Consider the following 25,604-nt stretch of genomic DNA (forward strand, 5'->3'; position numbering starts at 1 on the left):
TGATGTAGGGTGAGGAGGCCTGGGGTGCAGTCAGCGTTCCAATTTATCCCAATGGTGTTCAGAAGGGTTAAGGTCAGAGCTTTACACCAGACCGCTCCAAACAATGTAAACCATATTATCAGTCATCCTGGTACAAATTTGGCTCTTCTGGTTTAAGTGAAGGGTAAACGTAAGGCATCCAAAGACATCCTAAACAGCTGTTTGTGGAAAAAAAACACATATGACTAGAAAAGTCAGGTAAAATGCTTTTGTCCTTATGATCCACATCTATTGAGAAAAAAGAAAAAGTCCTTTGCAACTCAGCTATCCAATCTTGCACCAGCATCAGAGCTATTCTTAAGTGGAAAATCATACAGAAGAGCCAAGGCCAATTCACGCAATTCAGTTGAAAGAAATTGCATTAAAACCACAAAAGTACACTTCTGATGTGCTGTGAACCTTATTTAAAGTCATAATTTACAAAGATGTTATGACTGTGCACTTCCTTTGTGCAGTTGTGCAGTTCTTGCATATTGAGCTGTGTTGTAATTACTGCCGCCCAGCTTTCACTGCCCCCGATGTATCATTTACACAGCTGGCAATTAGTATTCTTGATTGTGGTTTTCCTCTTATCTTTACAAGGGTTCATCTTCACCTAGACGTCTCTCATAATGAAAATCCAGTGTAAATGCTGTAATACTGTGATTGCAGTGTTAAAGAGAATCTGAAATACCTCAGTGGCACTGTTGGTTTGAGAAAAGAACAGTTCACCAACCAAAACATTTATGACTACTGAGGAAGAGCTACAGGACCACTAACATGATTTGTCATGTCAATAGGGGGAATCAGCTATAGTGTCCAAGTGTACACTGATAAGTATCCAAGAATGTGTTTCAAATAAAGGGGCTGTTAATGCTACTTTCAAACTGTAGCAAAACTAAACACTTTCCTCACCTGCAGTTGGACACTTTGGGCTTGAGTTGCTGATTTGTGTAGGGTAGAGAGATTTGAGTAGAGTGTACAAACCCGATTTCAAAAAAGTTGGGACACTGTAAAAATTGTGAATAAAAACAGGCGTTTCAAATTTCAATATTTTATTCAGAATACAACATAGATGACATATCAAAATGTTTAAACTGAGAAAATGTATAATTTTAAAGGAAAAATAGGTTGATTTAAAATGTTATGGCATCAACACATCTCAAAAAAGTTGGAACAAGGCCATGTTTACCACTGTGTGGCATCTTCTCTTCTTTTTATAACAGTCTGCAAACGTCTGGGGACTGAGGAGACAAGTTGCTCAAGTTTAGGAATAGGAATGTTGTCCCGTTCTTGTCTAATACAGGCTTCTAGTTGCTCAACTGTCTTAGGTCTTCTTTGTCGCATCTTCCTCTTCATGATGCGCCAAATGTTTTCTATGGGTGAAAGATCTGGACTGCAGGCTGGTCATTTCAGTACCCGGATTCTTCTTCTATGCAGCCATGATGATGTAATTGATGCAGTATGTGGTCTGGCATTGTCATGTTGGAAAATGCAAGGTCTTCCCTAAAAAAGACCATGTTTGGATAGGAGCATATGTTGTTCTGTAGAACTTGGATATACCTTTCAGCATTGATGGTGCCTTTCCAGATGTGTAAGCTGCACATGCCACACGCGCTCATGCAACCTCGTATCATCAGAGATGCAGGTTTCTGGACTGAGCACTGATGATAACCTTATCCTCTTTAGTCCGGATGACATGGCGTCCCAGTTTTCCTAAAAGAACTTCAAATTTTGATTCGTCTGACCACAGAACAGTTTTCCACTTTTTCACAGTCCATTTTAAATGAGCCTTGGCCCAGAGACAACACCTGTGCTTCTGGATCATGTTTAGATATGGCTTTTTTTTTTTGACCTACAGAGTTTTGGAGGCACGGTGGATTGTGTTCACCGACAATGTTTTCTGGAAGTATTCCTGAGCCCATGTTGTGATTTCCATTACAGTAGCATTCCTGTATGTGATGCAGTGCCGTCTAAGGGCCCGAAGATCACGGGCATCCTGTATGGTTTTCCGGCCTTGACCCTTACGCACAGAGATTGTTCCAGTTTCTCTGAATCTTTGGATGATATTATGCACTGTAGACGATGATACTTCAAACTCTTTGCAATTTTTCTCTGAGAAACTCCTTTCTGATATTGCTCCACTATTTTTCACCACATTGGGGGACTTGGTGATCCTCTGCCCATCTTGACTTCTGAGAGACACTGCCACTCTGAGAGGCTCTTTTTATACCCAATCATGTTGCCAATTGACCAAATAAGTTGCAAATTGGCCCTCCAGCTATTTCTTATATGTACATTTAACTTTTCCGGCCTCTTATTGCTACCTGTCCCAATTATTTTGGAATGTGTAGCTCTCATGAAATATATATATGCCGATATTTGGCATGACATTTTAAAATGTCTCATATCAACATAGTTATCTATATTCTATTGTGAATAAAATATAAGTTTATGAGATTTGTAAATTATTGCATTCCTTTTTTATTCACAATTTGTACAATGTCCCAACTCGGGTTCGGGTTTGGGTTTGGAATCGGGTTTGTACTTAATGTTTCAACACTTCTTGTCATTAATGTATTCATCTCACAGTCAATATGTGTCCGAATGCTGAATATATTGAAATTAAAACAATTAAATTTAACCATGTTTGTGTGTATATTATATATATATATATATATATATATATATATATATATATATATATATATATATATATATATATATATATATATTATAGCTAAGCTATAAATATTTTATATATACTTTTAGCTACTGTGGTGTGTGTATATATATATATATATATATTTTTTTTTTATTTTTTATTTTTTTTAACTATTTAACTATTTTTTAATCTTCCTGTCATGCACAGATTTTGACTCTTTAAGCCAGAGTAATGCATTGTGAGGAAGCACAGTGTTTTTATAAACCATCGGTGTGAGCCTAACACTATCGGACCGCCATCACATATATGACATGCTTTGCATCAGTGTCACTGCTGTTCTGAGAATAATCCTTCAGCCAAATGATATCTGATCAGTGTTGACTGCACGTTAGGGACTGGACAGCAACAGATTGCTACAGTAACGACAGCTACTGTACATACAACATCTATTGCTATGCATTAAAGAAGAAATATAGCATCATATATTCAATCAATGTAGCACTACTTACACTATTCTTATGCACTGGTTTTAAAATCATAAAAGTGTTGAAATTGTGGCCGCACTTCCTTTTTTGCAATGTATATAACCTGAGTGGTACAGTAAACTCTGATACAGATGCTGTAAAAGCCCACTTCACTCGTTCATGCTGTCAGAGAAGTCCTACGGCACATCTTCAGGACAAGCCATTACACACAGTGCAGAGTCGCACAAACACTAATGCAGCCTGGCAGGCTCCGCAGCATGAAGTCGGACACGTTGTCAGTGATTGGATCTGATCCGATCTGATCTGACGGGCTCTGGCACTGCAGCCCTCCTGTTTTTTTTTCTTTCTCATGCCCCTGACAGCTGCAGAAAAGCACGCTGGCAAAGCTCACACACGCACACACGAACACACAAACACAAATTATACAACATGCTGCACGTAGACTGAAACCCGAGTGCTAAAAAAGCCTTTACACAACACACCTAATTTTTTTTACTTTTCAAAGAGCTAAATTAACAAATTTATGTCAATTTTCTGCTTTTAGTACATTTATATTGGTCATACCGTGAGGCCACAACAGCAGACGATAACAAGGAAGAAACTTTAACTCATCGTCTGAGTAAATCATCAGTTATGAGATTTTTCTTCTATATACTAGTTTCAAGAAAAACAATGCCTGTATAAATGCTCCATAAGAAAACATAAGTTTGGATTCAGCTTGATAAATACAAAATTATTATTTGGGATTAAATATCACGTAAATGAGCAATTTAAGGAATGACAGGTGAGTTATTAAGGCCATGCCTGCACATATACTACTCCATTTCAAATAAATCCCATCCACATAAACAGCTTTACATTAAATATATGTGTACATACAGCTGCAAATAGTATACGATGTCATATCAGAGTCAAACTTCACACAATCAGAGGAATAACACCATCTGAAAACCAAAAACTACAGGAAAACAGTCAGGAGCATAATAGCGGCTTCTTTTTCTTCTTCTTTCGGCTGCTCCCATTAGGGGTTGCCACAGTGGACCATCCGTCTCCATACCCCCCGGTCCTCTACATCTGCCTCTTTCTACCTGCATGTCTTCCCTCACCATATCCATAAACCTCCTCCTTGGCCTTCCTCTTTTCCTCCTTTCTGGTGGCTCCATCCTCAGCATTCTCCTACCGAAATACCCCATGTCCCTCCTCTGCACATGTCCAAACCATCTCAATCTCGCCTCCCTCACCTTGTCACCAAAACGTCCTACATGCGCTACATGTCCCTCTAATAAACTCATTTCTAATCCTGTCCATCCTCGTCACTCCCAACGAAAATCTTAACATCTTCAGCTCTGCTACCTCCAGCTCCACCTCCTGTCTTTTAGTCAGTGTCACTGTATCTAAACCATACAACATCTCAGGTCTCACCACAGTCCTATAAACTTTCCCTTTCATTTTTGCAGATACTCTTCTATCACAAATCACTCCTGCCACTCTTCTCCACCCACTCCACCCTGCCTGCACACTTTTCTTCACATCTCTAACACACTCTCCATTACTATGCACTGTTGACCCCAGGTACCTAAACTCATAGTCAGGACCATAATAGCAAACATGTCAAAAAATGGCTTGTTGTGTAAAGATCGTAAGAGCTAGGCTAAACTTATGTAAAAGGGGAGTGCTGACATACAAGTGGCTGGGGATTGATTCCAGGTGTGAGAATGTGCATGATGGTGGTTAGAGTCCAGTGTGGTGTGTCTGTAGATGTCGATGTGCCGTTGGGAGCTGAAGCATGGGAAGTCGGAAAAGTGGTTGCTTAGTGGTTAGGGCACTGGATGTTGGAGCTGAAGGTCATGAGTGTGTGGCATGACCCAGCAAAGTAATGATGTGCTAATGTCAGCTAGTGCAGCAATTGCTACACTATATGTTTGGATTCCACACTTAAATGGTTGAACAGAATGCATGTGTGTGCATTGGGGCATATATTTACACTCAGCAAAACTGGTACCTGGTGAGGTCTGGGGTATTCCAATCACAAAAATAATAGTAAATACATTTTTTTTTATGTACTTAATGGACAAAGGTTTATGGTCACCAGACCATAAGATTCATATGTGCCTTTCGAATGTCCCAGTCCACATTTAGTCCCCATTTGCTGTTATAATAACCTCCATTCTTCTGAAATGTTCCACTAGATTTTGCAGAATCTTTGAGGCGATTTCTGCTCACTCATCTACAAGGATGTTAGTAAAGTCAGGTACGGATGTAAAGTGAGGAGGCCAATTCATAACAATTCATAAAAATTCATTTCAAAGGTGTTCAACAGGGTTGAGGTCAGAGCTTTATAGCAGGCCACTAAAGATCTTTTACTCCAACCCATGTAAACAGTTAACAGGTAGCAGTTTGGGGAAGAACTACCATACACCCACCTACCATTTTCAACCATTTTCTACCACATAGAACAAATACTTACCTAATATAATGCAATGTTAAGGACACTGCAGAGTTATGGGGGAATTTACGAATAGATCACAGCATATTTGAAAAGAAATGAAAAGCTCTGCATAAATTCCACACTTACAACTTGTTTTATATTCACAAGCCATCCCAACTTCTGCATTCCATAGTCTAATCAAATTAATAATAGATGTATAGCGTAATGCATGTGTGGTTTACTGAAACGTCTCCGCCTGGTAAGAATAACTGCATTCAAATGCAAATATAATCTTCACACGCTGAAAGTTCTGCAAATATTTTAGGAATAGCATTCTAATTCAATTTTACTTACGTGTGTAGGTTGTTTATTTAACCTGTTTGCATCGCGGAGTAACAATTATGTGCAGAATGCGCCACAGCTGAATCTCTTGTCAGCAAACGTACAGAATCAAAAACACTTTTCGCTGAGATCGCTCACCAGCAGTCGCCAAATTCGATTTGACGAGGTCATTATTATGTGGAGAAATATATTGCAATTACTGAACCAACAAAATCATGCACACGCTGCCACCACCATCATCCACAACAAAAATAAGGAACAAAAGCAAAATATGATGACATTTACACTGCACAAATTCCATGCTGCCTATTCATTCATTCCGCTTCGGTATGAAAAACCCTAATCAGATTAACTGAGGATCCTGATCCAATGCTGGGAACCCTGCGCATGTGACAGGAGGCGATACATCGGGGTACCAATTTGGAAAATCAAAATGATTCTGACTTTCAGACATACTCGACTCGTTTTTATTTCCCAGATGGTTACTTAGGAACAGGTAAGTGATGTTGCTAGGTAGAAAGGATCCCCTTGAACCTAAACATAGAATGCCTATTTCTGTTCATGAAAATAGTCAATCTGTCTTAGAAACTGTGATTGGTGAGATGTATATGAAATCATGTTCATATGCATGTTTATTTACTTTTACACAGATCTGCGTTGCATGCTTTGCAATTAATTTAAATTGGAGATTAAAAACTTTGCCAGATGATAAAGTAAATTCTGCACCATTCGTCTGAACGTGAAATTAATCTGAAAGTAGGACTGACTTTTGATCTGAAACTGAAGTTTGTCACTCTAATGTCAAGTGTAATAATACTAATACTATATCCTTATAGTGTATATTAACCAAACCCAGTTTCTATTCTTTTCACACCACACTGGAGCTCCTTGTGGCTGCCGGATACATAAACCTTTTCAACAAATGATAGAATGAACTATGTATGTGTATATAAATTTAAAAAAAGAACATTGTGTCCCCTAGTGGTCTGGGTGCCCTATGCAACCACATCCCACTTATAGAAAGAAAGAGCACTACCTGTAACAGGATCAAAATGGTCATTAATAGGAATAACAATTTCTGATTTCAATCCTCTGCATGAAAAGGCAAACCTAAATGGGATCAGGTGGTGCACTGTGCAAAGTGTCATGACTGTTACAGGCGATGTCCGCTGTGACATTGTTTGGAGTGTCCTCTCAGGAAAATTGCATGAGAGAGGGGGGATAAACGTTGCTGTCCGAGACTATTTTGGGCCAAAGATTCACAATGTGCGAGCATTTAAATTGATGAGAGAAAGCCCATGCAGTGAGTGGGATCAGAGCAAGATTAAAGTCTTGAGGCAGAGTCCAAACGGCAATTATAGTAGAGGACAAAAAGACACTGAAGAAGCTGAACTGGTTGTTTTGTGTGGGTCTGCTAGGTAAAGAGACAAAGGAATGCCTTTAAGCAATGGATCAATAAAGACACTAAACCAAGTCTGGCTTATATGTGTATATGGACACACATATACACATACAAAGCATACAATCTGTAAAGGAGAGGCCACATGATGAAATAACACCAAGAGCGCATATATATATATATATATATATATATATATATATATATATATATATATATATATATATATATATATATATACACACATACATATACACACACACACACACACACACACACACACACACACACACACACACACACACACACACACACACACACACACACACACACACACAGTATATGCGCCCCACAGGTATTGAAATCGATCAGCAGGACAATTCAATGGGACCTGTTCAATATTAGCTATTTTGTGCACACACAAGCAGCTCGAGGTCTGAAAGAGTACCACTGGCCCATCATTTTTAATACTTTTTATTCACGTCAATATATTGAACCAACATATAGTGTATTACTACTTACTGTCTCATTCCCAACCAGCAAATTAAAATCTTGATTAAAAACAATCAATTTACACACGTGAGCACAAGCACACAAACACTTCTACAGCCAGCACCTATTTATCAATTAAAATCTGGGCTATTAAACCTTTTGCTAAAGAAGAAGCGCTATCTGTGCACTCGCACGCGGCGTGACATTCCACTGAAAATCCAGTAATGGAAAACTGTGTCTGAAAAAAAAAGGTGTAGAGCTTGTTTGTAGGTTTCTCTCTGTAAATATTAAAAACAAAGAGCACATTTTTTCCGAGTTCTAATCATACATTATTTCGGTAATTTTTTAACAGGATTTGGATTATTTAGTTAGTTGTTTAGCTAATGCAGTTAGAGATTGCAAAGTGACAGCACAGAGGAATCCTAGGAGAGGTGCTAGACAAAAAGCACCAATACTGAAAAGTGTTTTCCCTATCGTCCTGAATGGGGATCACAAATTTGAATCCCAATGATTCCACAGCTGTGCATGTTTGCTAGTACAAAAGAGCAAAATTGGCTGCACACGCAGGATGGGAGGTTTTGCATAAACCTCTCTCTCGTGTCAGTCACAGCCACACTAACAATAATAGGCAGGAGAATTAATGCATGTCAAAGGGGGCGGATACTTTCCTCTGAGTTCCACGGCATGAGCAGCAGCTTGAAAAGATGCAATTGGCTTGGTGCGTGTGCCTCAGAGGATGTATGGAGTAGCTGTCGTATGAAAGTGTAGACTTGTAGGCGGATAATGACCAGGAATAATTTAGTTAGAAAACCAGACAAGAGAAAATGACCAATACCTAATGAAACTAAACCCTACTATTAAAGACCAATAAAACTAAAGAGTGATTTTAAAAGTGCATTTAAAATATATATACATTTCTTAATATTTATTATTGAAATTTCATTAAATAAAATATATCAAATCCATGCCATGTTGCTGCAGTGCTACACTATGTGGAAAAACATTTATGGACACCTAACTTTTCCAGTCATATGTGGTTCTTCTCCACATAACACTATCTGTTACTTGGAGGCACACAAGAGTATAGAATGTCCGTTGTTGTAGAATTTAATTTCTCCTTCATTTGATCTAAGAGACCAAACCCTGTCCCTGTATGACAGTGCAGAAAACAAATTCCATGAAGGTTTACATGGGTTGGAGTGGAAGATATTGAGTGGCCTCCTATAGAGCTCAGACCTGCACCCCAGGCCTCCTCAACCTACATCAGTTCCTGACTTTTCTAAAGAATAAGCACAAATCTCCACAACTATCCAGCTACACAACTATTTATATTTACATCGGTATTCAGGGACAGGCATTAAGCTGGTTTAAATCCTACCTGTCCAATCGTTACCATTTCGTAGATTTAAATGGAGAGCTATCCAGGATAATGCTAGTAAATTATGGCGTGCCACAAGGGTCAGTTCTGGGACCCCTGCTTTTTACAATATACATGCTTCCATTAGGAAATATTATTAGAAGGCATGGAATTAGCTTCCATTGTTATGCTGATGATACCCAGCTATATATTTCATCCAAACCAGGCGATACAGCTCAATTAGCTCGCATAACTGAGTGTGTTGAAGAAATAAGAGATTGGATGACCCATAACTTTCTGCTATTAAATCCTGATAAAACGGAGATTTTGCTCATCGGCCCAAAAAATAGTACACAGAAGCTCCAGCATCTCAGCCTGCATTTAGACGGTTGTTCTGTAACTACTAGTTCAACGGTAAAAGACCTGGGAGTTATTTTAGACAGCAACTTATCTTTTAAAAATCACATCAATCAAGTTACAAAAACAGCCTTCTTTCACCTTAGAAATATTTCTAAGCTAAGAAATATGTTATCTATATCTGATGCAGAGAAGCTCGCCCATGCGTTTATGACCTCTAGAATAGACTACTGTAATGCATTACTAGGTGGATGTCCTGCATCATTAATAAACAAGCTTCAGTTAGTTCAGAATGCCGCAGCAAGAGTTCTTACTAGGTCAAGAAAATACGATCATATAACCCCAATCTTATCGTCCCTACATTGGCTTCCTATTAAGTTTCGAATAGACTACAAACTACTGCTACTCACTTATAAAGCACTAAATGGTTTGGCTCCCATGTATCTATCCAGTCTTTTAACACGCTACAATCCGTCACGCTCCCTGAGATCTCAAAACTCTGGGCTTCTAGTAGTTCCTAGAATAGCAAAGTCCACTAAAGGCGGTAGAGCATTTTCACATTTAGCTCCTAAACTCTGGAATAGTCTTCCTGACAGTGTTCGGGGTTCAGATACACTCTCCCAGTTTAAGTGTAGATTAAAAACATATCTTTTTAGCAAAGCCTACACATAACACACATCACGCACATCACATCACAACCTTGTGCTCCAGAACATCTGATCACATGCACATTATCAACTTGTGCTGTTAATATCATGAACAGCAGCTACGCTAATTCCTCTCCACTGCTTCTCTTTCTCTCCCCATCCCGAGGCTTCCTGAGGTTTGGCCAGCTCCAGTCACGTCCCACCTCGTGAAGATTATGGACCTATGGATGATCATGGAGAAGTAGATGCCGAGTGTTTAAAGGCCCTGGCATGGAGAAGCTGATGCTGGATCTATGATGATCACAAATTGTTCTGTATTGTTGAAAGATTTATGACCAAACTTTTGATGTCACCCATATGAGGATGGGTTCCCCTTTGAGTCTGGTTCCTCTCAAGGTTTCTTCCTCATATCATCTAAGGGAGTTTTTCCTTGCCACTGTCGCCACGGCTGCTCATCAGGGACAAACGCACACCATTCACCTTCACTGTTGTTTTCTGTAAAGCTGCTTTGAGACAATGTCTGTTGTGAAAAGCGCTATACAAATAAACTTGACTTGACTTGACTTGACTATCCTTTTTGTAATGGAGTTTGTAATAATAGCAAATGGGGACTAAAACACATAATCTTATTATCATATGGTCAGGTGTCCACAATCTTTTGTCCATATAGTGTATATGGCAATCAAGGTTTTTTCCTTCTTGTGATGCTGTTAGATGTAGGAATTTGTTTCTACAAATAATAAAATTACCTGGTGGTCTAGTGGTTAGGATGCGGCGCTTTCACCGCTGCGGCCCGGGTTTGATCCCCGGTCAGGGAACCAACCCCAGCCACTCCGGTCCCAAGCCCGGATAAATGGGGAGGGTTGCGTTAGGAAGGGCATCCAGCGTAAAAAACATGTGCCAAATCAAACATGCTGATGATCTGCTGTGGTGACCCCTAATGGGAGAAGCCGAAAGAAAGTTTTAATGAAATTATATTAATTAATAATTCACTTGTACAAGGAATACTGTGAACAGTAATATGGGGTAGTTATGGAGACCTTTTCTGTTTGGATGTTTATCTAACTACGTATAATTAAAGGACACGGAGAGGAGGAGTTTTTCAGGTAAAAAGTCAAGCCACCTGGGTTTGTTTTTTTGCATTCAGTTATAAAAACGATTGAAGCAGAATGCTTATAAGTTATCAAAATGCTCATTCCAGTTCAGCCCTAATCATAAAAGAAGGGATAATACCAACTGTGCTGAATGGTATGATAAGGAACAAAAAAAATACAACAAAAAAAATAATCCCATGTTGTCATTAGAGATAATGGGGGCATTAACATTCAGCAATGTTCCTCTGTGACTCTTTGAAACACTTTTACCTTTTTTTCAGCACCAAAATCAAACCCGCCACATGCTTCCCATATCAATTTTTACAGCCTGCTAAATGTGAATTTAATGATACCAATCTCCTATTTAACATCGGTGTGTTCTGTAATGGAAGACTGGTAGTAGGAGGTCACTACATGGCGGAGAGACAGTGAATAGAGTAGCAGCTCATGGAAAAGGTGGAGCTACTCAAACCCAATGCTGTAATTATCAATCCCCCGAGTCAGTCAGTCATGAAAGCAGCCATTAAGCAGCCCGGGAGGTGATGAGGACTGGCGTACAGTGAGCTAATTGGGATTGCTTAGGCAGTCTTCAGGAGGTGCGGGTAAATAAAGAAGATAAGGAAAGGAGGGGATGGACATGATATGCATGCATCGGCATAAATATGAACACTTGATGATGACGTCTCTCTATCACTCACTCTCTCATATATATATATATATATATACACACACACACACACACACACACAAACACACACACACACACACACACACACACACTGTATATATATTTGTCCTTAAAATATACCTGCATGTTGTGTGTCAAGCCAAGAAGGTGAACACTGATGCAGAGCAATGAGATAATGAGACATTGTGACAAGACGTTTTGACGAGACGTTGTGTCAAGATGCTGGCATGAAACATTGCGATGAGACATAGTGGCGAGACATATGTAGTGATGAGACATAGAGATGAGACATAGCGATGAGACATTGTGACTCCTCTTCCTCAGGTTGGATAAAGGCCATTAAAATTCTTTAATCTGACTGCAAACCTGGCATCGCTCCACTGCAGCACTATAATGAGCACAAAGCTCTGTGCTGATGTGGTCAGCATTAATATCTGAAAGCATGCTAGTGGTGATTTAGAACCTGGAAGTAATTTGGTTACTCGTTTTATGTGTTATCATATGCGTTACTTCCCTTTTTCTCTATTTATGTCGCGGTGAAACCTGAGACTTTCATTTCATGTCTCATGTCTTGCCTCCTAGTGGATACATTCATATTGCATGTAGACTCCTAAATGATCTCCAAACAGCGCTGTCACGTGTGCACAAAAACACACACACACACACACACACAGAGTTAAACTGGGCTTCATTAGTATAATAACCTGTAACACAGAGCAGTCTCAAAGCTATCACTTCATGTCAAATCAGAGTCAAACAAATGATAGCGTATTTTGTCTCTTTTTACAACCAAAGATAGGACTCAATCATGTACTACAGAAAGCAAAAGAACGAAAGAACGAAAGAAAGAATTAAAGAACGAAAGAATGAATAATAATCTTTACAAATAAATTCAAGCTTAAATTCAAATTTGTGAATTTGTGATTATTTTTGGATGATGCACACAGAAATGCTTTTTGCTCGCGAGTAATAAGTGTTCTGCATCTTTAGTCTTCCTCAAAATATTTTGTACAAGTGTATGTGCAAGCATTCTCGTACACACTCGCAGAAGAAGAACGAATGTCAGTGATACTGTGAATTTTACAGTTTTATTAAAGTAATAGCGGTTTACTGGCGTGCTTTTGTTTGTTTGTTTGCTGATAATCTTATAATTGGCTTGTTAAAACTTGGAAAGAGATGTTGTGCCAGTTGTGTCAGTAACGCAAACAATGAAATGAATAGAGGGAGCAAAAGAGTGGGCAAGGTCCTGGCAAAAAAAATAATAATGTGTAGGAAGAAAAGAATGAGATGAAGCGAGAATGAGAAACAGAGAAATGTTAGTGTGACTGAGGAACTGAAGGGACTATACTGGATGGGTATCAAAGCTCTTCCCACAAGACCAACAACACAAAAATAAAGAGACACTTTCCCTTTTACCTCGTTTCTGTGGAGGTGGATAAAAAAAATAGGAGAAAAGGTGAAAGAATCAAGACTCTATAAACCTGGGAAATACATTACTTTAATCCAAACTGATTCTAGCATCTTTCTTCTAGAATGCTTTTCATGCATTTCATGGCGTTTCATGGCGCTTAGAGAGAGAGAGAGAGAGAGAGAGAGAGAGAGAGAGAGAGAGAGAGAGAGAGAGAGAGAGAGAGAGAGAGAGAGGCAGATTTATAAAGTCAAAGTGGTACAGTGGTACAGTAATACAGTGGTAGTCCAAGCGCCCAGTCAGGCTGATGCTCTTCCCCGCTCTGTAAAACATCGCATTAAGGCTTTTAGCACCTCGAACCCACAGAACAGATCAAGCACACCACCGCTAACTGCTGCTCTCATCAAAGTCTCTGTGTGTGTGGTACTAGACAAATTATAGTAGATAAGCTTCAGAAGCTCTGCAGTAGAGTAAAGCTATTAGAGCTTCAAGACATCGATGTTTATAACAGTAAAATGTTCAGTTATTAATACAGAAATTGAGCACATAGTCATTCAGATATTAAATCACAACAAACGTATGTTGTACCTGTACAGCTGTAATTGATTTGTATGTGCAGACATAATCTGTCGAAAACAGTGTTGTCTATAAATTCTGACCATTACCTTATGCAGATTTTTTTATGACAATAGCTCAAGTGACGAGAAGAAATAACTGGAGCATCTTCATTGAATGTTTGTGGTGCTGAAATTGCTGGATTTTGAATTGTTAAAAAGACATTCCCATTCACACACAGATTCACTAAAGTGGACAGTAACACACTAAGAAAAAAAAAATCCTCTATCCTCCTGTATCTGTCCAATGTTGGTGGGTCTGTGCCCTTGATAGCCTCGGGTTCTTGTCTGACAGGAGTAGACTATTGTAGCACATTCACCTCAAAATTTAATGTGTTGTGCTTTTTTAGATGCACGTACGTGGTGCTTACGTGGAGTTACTATATCCTTCCTTTCAGCTCATCCCAGTCTGCTCATTCTCCTCTGATCTCTTTCATCAACAAGGTGTTTCAGCCCACAAACCCTACACACACAGCATGTTCCTTTGCACAATTCTGTATAAATTCTAGAGACTGGTATGTGTGAAAGTCCCAGGAGATCAGCAGTTTATGAAATAATCAAACCAGCCCATCTGGTACCAACATGCCACAATAAAAATCACAGAGATCACTTCATTCTGATGTTTGATCTGAATATTTTAGTTTTCTGGGGGTTTTTTTTACAGAGAAGAAAAAAACAGAATCTTAATCTTACCTCTAAAAACAAATTACACTTTCTTAAAGTGAGCAATAATCATAGTAGACGAGTTCTTCGTCAGCTTATCCATTATGACATAATAAAATGATACCAATTTCCAAAGATACGAAGCAGACTAAAATGCATCGCATGCACATATTTATGATGTAATGACATTGATTTAGTGTAAAATGTGTCTGTACAGTGAACTGTTTTCGTCCAAAAAATCATAATCTTTATGTCCTGTCCAGTGACCTGCTGCAAATCAGCACAAATAAGCTGCTGCAATTTCAGTTTACAGCCACTTTACTGGTTTATCATGCAGAAAAAAGAATATGTGCTAGATGTATACATTTCTAAATAACGAGGAAGCCATATTGTCTAAATCTGAAGAATGTGAACATTATAACTTCTAACTGTTCATGTAGCATTATTGAAAATATACTAGATTCCTGTTAGATGTTGCTAGAAAACCTGGTATCTCGCATACAGTATATTTCACCATATTAGTGTCTATTTATTTGCTTCATCTTGCTAATGTTACATTGTCTTGCATCAGCAAAGGAAAAAATATATCTGCATCGATTGCATTTTGTGTCCAATAAGTTTTTATGGCTGTAAGTGAGGAAACATTGTGTTTCATCTTGTCTCTCAGTCCATCCATCGGTCTGTCTGTGTGTCCGTCCAAGATTCTCAAGTGGCTGAATGTTTGTGAGATTTAAATGTAGTTATCATTGTATGAAACAAATTATTAGATTTTGGAACTGATCCAAACATGATTGAGGTCACAGCAAGGTCAAAAAATGTTTTTTTTAGCAGCTTTCTTGTCTGAATTTTATTTCAAGGGTATTCCAAGAATGCAAATTAGTATCAAGAAAACTTAAGGTGGAGTCATTCATGTTAATGCCACTTTTCTACCTAAAAAAACCAACCTTAGAGCTATTACCTACTCGCTTCGGATTGTAATAACTTTAATAAACTACAAAGAAATTCAGCCTGCAGGAGTCAATGTTGAATATACAGAACTTCTTTTTATGTTTGGATTATAATTGTATTTTTGTCTACTATATTTTATTCTGCATGATATAAAAATTTGTGGACAACTGACCATAAAATGTGTATGTCCTTGTTAAACATCCCGTTCTACGTACATTTTGTCCCTATTTGCCCTTATAAAAACCTCCATGCTTCTGGGAAGATGTTTAACTAGATTTTGGAGTATGGTTATGGAGATCTGTGCTCATATAGACACAAGGGCATTAGTAAAGTCAGGTACTGATTTAGGTGACATGAGGCGCCTGGGGTGCTTCAAGGTGTTGGGTGTTTCCCGACGTGTTTAAGTGGGTTGAGGTTAGAGCTCTATAGCAGGCCATTCAATATCCACTCCAACCCATGTACACCGTATCTCCAAGGTGCTCTGGGCACAAGGGATTGTCATGCTTGTGTAAATACTGATGTGTCTCTTGAAATGTGTGGCATTAATTCGGCATTAAATATTCTGCATGCTTGAACAAGGACATCACTTATACAAATACATCGTTTGTTTTGTGTCTTTAACAATCCTCAGATAACTCTAATTCATGTCTGTGGATATGTGTGTGTGTGTGTGTGTGTGTGTGTGTGTGTGTGTGTGTGTGTGTGTGTTTGTTGGGGAGGGAGGCAGAGGTTAAACTTGTACTCCTGAAGTGTTCTCAGCAGAGATTAATCATTCTGTGCTGGAACGCAGCATCACAGTCATAAATCATCAAAGCTGACCTCTTTCGATCCCAAACAGGACAAACTGGACAGAGGTCTTACCTCAGTTTCGAACATCAAATTGTGAAGTAAACCCTTGGCTCTCCTTGGATAAATATATTGAAAAAGATGAAAAATATAGACATTAAATATATTGGATGCATGAATCAGATTTAGGTTTGCTTTTCTGAACTATGGTCGAAGAACAAGAGCTTACTTAACCCTAATCAAACTCTCACTTCCTTTATATCAGACCTTATGGGAAAGCCTCAAGCCAAATAGATCTGAACCTATGACCTATGGAGCAATCATTACTATCTCTCAAACCAAGAGGAAAAATACAGCTAATATACTGTATGTGGGGGCTTCTTCATGAAGTAAGTATCAGATATTTAATTACATTTATGAAAAACCCTTGGTGTTATCTTATCCTGGTGTTCTATCTTATGTGCATGCTCCATCTACAATACTTTAACTAGAACTTATCAACACAAAAATACACAGTATACCTCATTTCATGTACAAAAAAAAAGTACTGCTACCACTACTGTGACAGTTTAATATTGGCAGCCACGTACTGGCAGTCAAAATGTGTCCGTCTCAGCAGTGTGGGATAAGACCAGATGTTTATAATGTTTAGGATGCCGAGTTAAAAAGTGCTCCTGTCAGCTGCTAGGCAGATATGTTTAAATGTGACCACCTACTCCGCTCTTCTCTCCCACAGAAATGACAAGAAAGTGCAAGCTTGATTGAAGGTGAAGTGCAAGGCCCTAAGCGCTGCAATTACCACCAGGACCTCTGCTGAGTCTGTGCATCCTAACACAAGGACACAGAAATAGAGGTAGGGCTAAATCACATCACTCACGCACAACTGGTTAGCAGAAAGAAAAGGTGGAGAAAGCAGAAATGGAATCAATGTCAGTACACACGTATGCACCTGGATGCTAACATATGTGCATGTTTCAGTTCAATATTAATACCTAATTTTCCACATATCTACGGTGAAACAGGAGAAACCCCCTTGTTTAGGCAGATATTTAACTATATTTGGAGAGTGATGGTACTGTATGATGTACATTTGCCTTTTACTTTGCCTTTCAGTTCCATAAGATCAAGATAATAGATATCAAACAGTAAAATGGGGAGGTGGGAATGTGCTCTAAGTGGCTTGAATGAGGTGACAGTCAGGCTGGTTAACATATTTGAGAAACTGTTGATGTTCTTGTAATTTTTCACATGATTCTCAAAGAATGGTAAAAAAGAATAGTTACCTAAAGGGCTCAAAGGGAGATATAACTGAAATGAAGACAATAGTACATCACTTTTGTCTTTCTCTCTGGATAAGGACATCAGCAATATAATGTAAATGTACTATAGTACCTCAAATGACCCCTTTTTACAACTGTGGTCAGTAGAAAAGCATCTCAAAATACAGCACATTCCAGCCTCAGATTCTTGTTCTTGGCTCACATGAGTGGAACCTGGTGTCATCTCCGGCTACACAAAGCTTCTATTAAACATTTATCTGAAGAAAAAAGGTATTCCCTCTTAATTTATTTAATAAGGTTAATCTAGAAAATGAACCACAGAGCCACAGCTGCTTTACAGCATTAGCAAAATTATGATTTATTGATATGAATTCTTAGTGAAATACTAACAATAAAGCCACTGAAAATAGAAATAGAAATATTTGTAGATTTATCTGCTTACAGCTCCAGATAATGAACAGAGCAAGCTATGCTACAGCTCCTCACTAACTCCACAAGGGCTGTTCAGTTATGAGCAGTTCGAGGCAACTGAAAGCGCATTCAAAATACCACCAATGCCAACAAGACCTATTTGAGTTTGTCTGCCGGTTACATGCTAGCACTTTCCACATTAAGGTGGTTTAATCCACAGAGTGGGATAATGAGGGATGCTGTAGTACTACTCCAGCAGTGCACGCTCTGGATCTGATTAAAATCCAAACCTCCAGAAACTTCTAACATCCGTGGAGCAGTTAGAACAGGAGTATCTCTTGTTAAATTGTTGAAACTGGTGCAAGAAAGCTTCATTTTGAGAAATGATTGCTACTGTGGCTTGTCAAGGGTCTTCTAGTTTCTGCTTCTTTGCAATACTGTTGCCATTTTTTGCACCCTGATCCACTGACCCCTTGCTTTGTTAATCCCAAATTGAAAATAAAGGACATTGTTCAAACAAAGAAACAAACAAACAAATAAATGTTTCGTTTCAATTGGACAAAATATATTATGGTGGTCATAAGTTTATTTGCGTGGATCACCCAAGTGTTATCGATGTGTGGGGAAACTGATCTTCTGCCCTTTAATTAATTTATCTGTAAGAGGACACACATTGTCCGGAATCAGGGTGTGATCAGGTTTGTGGGAAGTCGTGCTGTAACTCAGTACACAGCTATGGCCATCAGGGATGGGGAGGATTGTGAGACGTCCTGCTGACGGATGCTTGTGAGGTTGTTTCTCTTTGATTCAGGGTGAATATAGACTACTGGGCCAGAGCCAGCCCAGGATCGAGTTTACCCTCACAATAAGACTCCATCAATCAGGTACTCCCTCCTTTCTTGCTCTAAATACACACACATACACACAGGAGCACACTTGTACACACAGTGCTCAGATCTGAAAGGTCAGCGCAATCGCCTGGCTCCTCCAATCAGCATGAGGGCCTGTTTAAGCCAAGTGCTCCCTTGTGGTATGCTGTTCTCCATTATATCACACTGCAATATAGGTCTGTCTCTGCTCTGAAATCCTGGCCAGGTGAGTGCCTGATGGAGCTCAGAGGTACTTAAGACAGTGGAGAAGTGGAGAAAGGTGCCCAAGTAGAGTGTAGACTCTCGTAGATCTCCCGGCTGGGTGCTCTCACACATTGACCAAGATGAGAATGAATGTAGTTTGTTTACATTAATGCATGTCATTGTTAATTCATGTAATTATAGACATGTTGACATGCAATGGTTTTGGTAGGAAATTAGGCAAAATATGCTTAGATATTAAATATACGTCTAATAAGAGGTTAGGGTTCTAATTTTCTTCTACGGCATTTCCCAATAATTCTGTAGAGCTAGTAGATCAGCAGGGTTGACGAACATTACAAAGTTTTAAGATGTTCATATTTTGTATTGCTTCCTAGGACAGAGGTTTCTTTCATGTCAACCAAATGTATTTTTTATGGACTCAATATAAAAAAAGAACTGTTTATATAGCTTGTAGATTAGCTACCTGCAATGTTAATCCACATGACCCAAACGGTGCCAAAACGGTAAAGTCACTGTGAGGATCTCAACATACACAACACATTTACTTTCACCTATTACTTACTGCTCACTACCCCTGTTTAACCGCCATACGGCATGCAAATAGCGTCTGGTCTAAACGTACATAGGCAATTTAGGTGTGGTTCCCAAAAGCACTATACTTTATATATAAGAAGTATACACCAGGGTTACTTTCTCTCTGTCCTTCACGCATACACACACTCACTGGCATATTAACACCTCAGCATTCCAAGAAGTGCCACAATGTGCATTTGAGGAAAGGGAGGTGATGCATTGGAGATGGCAGCCCAATCCGAGCTCAAGTCCACAGAACTGACCAGCATTAAAAACGGGCACATATTCAGACACACACACACACACACACACACACACACACACACACACACACACACACACACACACACAACCAAACACAAGCCTTGCATGTTCACCATCTATTATTGTGCTTCAACACAACCCCTCCCTTCCTCTAACCTACAAACAACACACCAAGGGCCTCACACTCCCTAGCTATCATATCTCCCCGTTCTCCTTCACACACAGCTGGTGCGGCTGAAGGACGCGGGAGCTTGAGCGGGAGCGGGATATTGATGCAGCTGTTCTGCGTGCTGCAAATGGGCTCGTGCTCCAGGAGCTGCAGCTCTACAGTGCCCGTACACGCAAGCCTAAATTTTGCCTAACAATGATAATTTGTTGAATGGAGTCAGGCTTCTGTGACACTAATGAAGATTGATGGCTTTTATGTGCACTTACAGACGCTGGAGGGGTGTGTATAAATGCGCACTGCGGGCTAACCCAGATCCTGTGTTCTTTGTGTGAGGAGGTAGAGATTACTGCCTCTGTCTCTCTGTCTCAAACACACACATGCAGGCATACACTTACTCATACCGTGTACAATACCGAATGTCTGCCAGTTGGCTTGAAAACAGAATGATGCAGGACATAAAACGCGCAATGCAAGAGAGAGAGAAAAAATGATTGATTTCTGCCAAGCTTTGATGTGCTCTGAAATGAATCATGAGGGACCCCTGTGATACACAGCACCGTGAAAAGTGAAAGGATTTAGAATAAATTTCCTAATACGAGCACTTCATCATGTTAGCTTTTACCCCAAGCATAATGTGCACACACAATCTATAGTCGAGGCCAAGCGGTTACACAGACCTAGGCGAAATATTTAGCATTTTAGGTTGCCACGCACTTTTTTTGTGTTCAATTCGGGTATGTATTTTCATAACAGGTCATTTTTAAATAATAGCAATCAGGCCGACTTGTCTGAGCTTTTATTCACTAAATCAGATTTTTCATGGGTCAAAAGTTTACATGCACCTTTTTTGCATTTGTTGGCACTGCCCTTTGATTGCATAACTCAAACTTCCGCAAACATCTCACAATATTTCGCCAAAATCTTTTGCTCATCCCTCTTGACAAATCTGATGTATTCAAATAATTTCATGACTCTCTTTGCAAAGTCATGCTTTTTCATGTTCCTATGCCATTCAAGTCAGGGCTTTGTGATGGTCACTCCAGTACTTTCACTTAAGCCATTTTGTTTAAGGTGGGTTTAGGATTGTTGCCGTGCTGAAAAACCCGGTTACGATATATTTTTCTGGTTACTGTCTTTGCTTCAGCAATTAGTTATCCAGATAGACATCCTTCTTTGTATTGGAACCAAAGTTCATTAAACCATAGGACTTCATTTGTGCTTCTTTCCAGAACAATGAACCCCCTGGGTGACTTTTTATTTGCAAACAATACAGAAACTGGATATATTAAGGTTCAGACTTTTAGGTTTTTAGGTAGAGCCACTTGGGTTTTCTTATGGTATCAAGAGCAAAAATGTACTAGTCAATAAGTACAGTCACATGCGAACTTCTAAATAAATACTAATATAAACATTTGACCAAAAAAAGCTTCTAAAAATAAATTGTCAAAAAATAAATAATTTTACCATTTTTGGGGGGCTTAAATGTAACATGAGTAACATTAATGCAAGTTCATGCAAGACTGCATCTCCTCATGTTTTGAGATCCCTTAGAGGAACGTGGTGTTAGAGAGGCAGAGATGCCCATGAGACCTTGTATGAGCTTAAGGAGCTTAGGGCCACACACATGCACAGTGAGGCCAGCTTGCTCTTCTAGGCTGGTTGGAACCATGAAGTGCCAGCTGGGCTAGGCTGAGGGATTCTAGCCGACATGCACGACTGTCCAGCACTAAAGCTCCTCTGCTGTTAGAGCTGAGGTACCGTGCCTGTGTGGTCATGTGAGGTATCCAGGTTGGAGAGTGTCCAAATCCACCACCTCAAGCAGTTTTCTCACAGACATATGCATACCTGCTGACAGCAAGCCAAGAACCGGGTCAGGTAGGTGTCAATAGGATTGAAGGCTTATCTGTAAGATCGGCAGTCCATCACAGTGTGTCTGCACGTTTATAAGGCTGTTTGTGTGCTAGATATGGTAATGAGAAAAGAACATGTTGCTGATCCTATTGAAGCTTTTTTCTTCCTATTTATTTCCCTGTTTCCAGCTTCATGGAAACTAGCTCTGACTGAACAGCGCGTTGTGACCCGGTGCATGAGTGAGGGATTGGAAATCTATGCTGGGATAAAAGTGTGAGGCCCAGCAGGGAACCGGCTCTCTTTAACGGTCGTCCTTTCTCCAGCGTGAGCCCACCGCTTTATCTGTGATTGACAGCATGCGCACGGCCCTTGGTGATGTCAATAAGTGGCTCGGTCTTCTTCAGACGTACCAAAGCATACCGCATGTTTTACACACACACATGAAAGAAACTTTGAGAGACAGCACCCTGCTAAGGCACACTCAAATACAGCTTTGCAGCCTTTATATTCAGGGAAAAGCATTCTAAAAGGGACAGACGGCAACAGAAAGTTTGTGAAAGAAGTATTCCTCCTCATCACTGTGAAAGATTCCAGGACAAAAGCCATCTTCATTAATGGCTAGCACATTTCTTGCACTCTAACAGAGGATAAAAATAAAATTCTTTAAGAGAAACACACAGCTGCTTCTGCTGAACCGACTGAAAGCCAAAGAAATGTGAGCATTCAATGATTTTCTCACGAGCACTCTGACCCATCTCGGTCCTTCCGCTTACGGGTTTAAAGTCGTTATTACATCGGCAGTGAAAAACAAATTAACCATTAAATGAAATCAAACTGATGGTTACAAAAGTAATTTGATTGATTACATTTTAGGGCATATCACTATCACACAATGGAGCACGATATCTATGATATGCTAATATTTGTCAATATGGCAGTCCCACAACAATTTTCCAATTTTTTCTAATTCATCGGCGTCACATTGGTTGGCTCGAGAGCATCTGTACATAGTTTGGGACATTGATTCTGTTACACTGCCTGTTTCTCTGCTAGTAATTCAGCTGGTAATTTACAAGCAAATAATTTGGGGGGGGGGGGGGGGTTGTTAATATTATTGTTACATTGTATGTGCATCAAACTCATTCTCTCCTATATAACTATATAAAACACACGATCACAAATCTGCTTAAAAGATCCATGGGCAAACTTATATTTGAGTACTTTTATTAATTGCATGAAGGATCTTATTCGTGCAATCAATAAATCATGCTTGTTCGAATTACTTTTTTTTTTTTTTACGTGTGCATTTAAGACTTTGCAAACTTTGGAACTTTTCCCCCAAATATACCAAGTTATAAAAGATTGTTTCTCCAGATATATTTCAGAACGAGCTAACCTTTCACCACGTCTTCACAATATGATGCAGTATTTTCCCTCCTGTACCGAGGTCCGTTATCTGCTCGAGTTACTTCTCCCCTCCTGTCCTACCACTAATGGTGCAGCTATAAATGTTTTTCTCTGAGTTTCTCTTTGTCACTGCTGGAGTTTCTCAGTGTTCTTCTCTTGCATGATACCCTCACTGCTGCTCGTTTGTGCTCCTTATCTATTATTACTCCTTCGACTTGGTATCTATTACTTGTTTATTGGTTTGTATGGGCTAGTCTCACTGAGAATATGATCTCTGTCTTTCTACTACTCAAACTTGGATATGGGACCTGCCCAGTCCATATATAGCTTATCTGGGAAATAGAAGTAGTCTAGAATGGAGGAGGGGAGGGGGGGGGGTGTTAGAAAGAATGAGAAGCAAAGAGAGAGACGGGCGAGAGGATGAGAGAGGATGAGAGATGGAGATGAAGTCTACATGTTGACCTGTGCGTGTTTGTCCTCTCACCGTTAGTAAACTGATTGGATTGTTCTGGTTACTGGGGGAGGACTAAACGCGCGCTCCCGTTACTCCTGCACATAGTTCTCGGGATATAATAGAAAACCTGAGAATGGAAGAAAAAAAAAGGAGAGTGAAAGGATAGAAACCTAAACAGAGCGTCAGGATGCCGAAATACAACCGTGTATCAGAGCACACCGATCTCACGTTGGGACCGTGTAAAGTGCGCGTTCACAGAAACACTAATTGGCGTCCATGTCGGTGACAAGAGCTTCCAATAGGCTACGGGTTTAACGCGCCACGCTGTTTCACATAATTTAACAGCATAACAAAAACATACTGATAACATGTTTTATTTTTTAGGTACCTAATTCGTTTTCGGTTCCCCGAATGGGACACGTTTCTTCCCTTTTTTTTTCATATACACAAACACACGCGTCGACAGGCTGCAGTGGTTTATAGGAGAATCACAGTAAACCGTTAATTCTTACCTGTACAGGACAGCGAGGGGTCTTTACAGGGCGTTCATGTCCCTGAGGAAACTTTTTGTTGTCTTCTTTTTTTTCTCTTGTCCTTCAGGGAAGACGCCTGTCCGTAAACAATATTGATGTGAAGCGTCACTTTTTCTTCTCAACTCCAAATTCGGCTACTTCAGGCGCGCGTGCCGAGGAGCGAACTGCGGGAACAGCGTGGAAACGCGAGCCGTTAAGCGGCGGAATGGTCCAGCGTGTGTGTTGAGGGGGGGGACTGGGGGATGTGGGGGGGAAACGGGGTAAAGAGTCCTAAGTGTCTAAGCAAAGCTGAATGTGTGTCTGCAGTCTGCCTGGCTGTCTTGTTGGGAATGAAACGCCAGACGAGAGAGAGCGCGTCGGAATCGAGCGTGAGGAGATCCGCTCCCCGAGCGCCGTTAAAGGTGACGGAGACTGGAATCTACCACTGGCGGCGCGGGAAACTGGCCGCAGCAGGTTGCGCGCGCGTGCACGTGCTCGGGGGCGCGGGCGTGTCTCTTCGACTCGTCTTCTTCCGATCATTACCTAAAAAAACAACACACACAAAAAAAAAAAATCCCATCATATAGGTGCACTATTTCAGTCTCAAAATAAAGGCAAGCAAATCTATTACTTACTATTCGAACTGCCTCATTTTTAGAAAAAGGAATATATTTTTCCACATGCCTTATCTCATTTTACCTCTTGAAGTATGTATCTGATCATAAGGTACGGTTTAGTATAATATTGTGGACGCCATGACAGGTCCAGTGAAAAACACAAGACATAGCAAAACACAAAAAAAAGTAATAAAAGATCTATGCAAATATATAACATTCCAGTCCGATACTTTTGGCCCGCAGTGCATATACAATAACTGAGAACTTCATTATGAACAACTTGACACCTATACATTAGTTCGATTATATGACAGTCGTGTGGGAACAGTACAATGTGTAATAAAACATGCAACTTTATAAAATGTTCACGTCAACCGTCAGACTGGGGAAATGATGGGTTCAGTTATTCTGGCCGTGGCATGATAGTTGGTGCCAGACACGCTAGTTTGAGTATCCGATAACTGCTCTGAAATCCGTGAAATTTCACACACAACAATCTCTCCAAACTGTTGTAATAAAGAAAAAACATCCACTGAGTGGCAGTTGTGCAGATAGAAATGCCTTGTTGATGAGTGAGGTCA

The 25,604-nt window shown here is 39.8% G+C and overlaps 1 protein-coding gene across 5 annotated transcripts in view; it reads right to left on the reverse strand.

Annotated features, from left to right (window-relative positions):
* The window catches only part of tenm2a (teneurin transmembrane protein 2a), a 295,269-nt gene extending 270,345 nt beyond the window's left edge, over positions 1 to 24,924 (reverse strand). For all 5 annotated transcript variants that reach the window (XM_083561554.1, XM_083561553.1, XM_083561551.1 and 2 more), the window contains exon 1: positions 24,407 to 24,924. The gene's annotated coding sequence lies outside the window, so the exon portion shown is untranslated. The remainder of the gene's footprint in view (positions 1 to 24,406) is intronic.
* Positions 24,925 to 25,604: the final 680 nt, after the last annotated feature.

This window comes from Silurus aristotelis (genome assembly GCF_946808225.1).
Source record: "Silurus aristotelis genome assembly, chromosome: 14".
In the NCBI taxonomy this organism is placed as follows: domain Eukaryota; kingdom Metazoa; phylum Chordata; class Actinopteri; order Siluriformes; family Siluridae; genus Silurus; species Silurus aristotelis.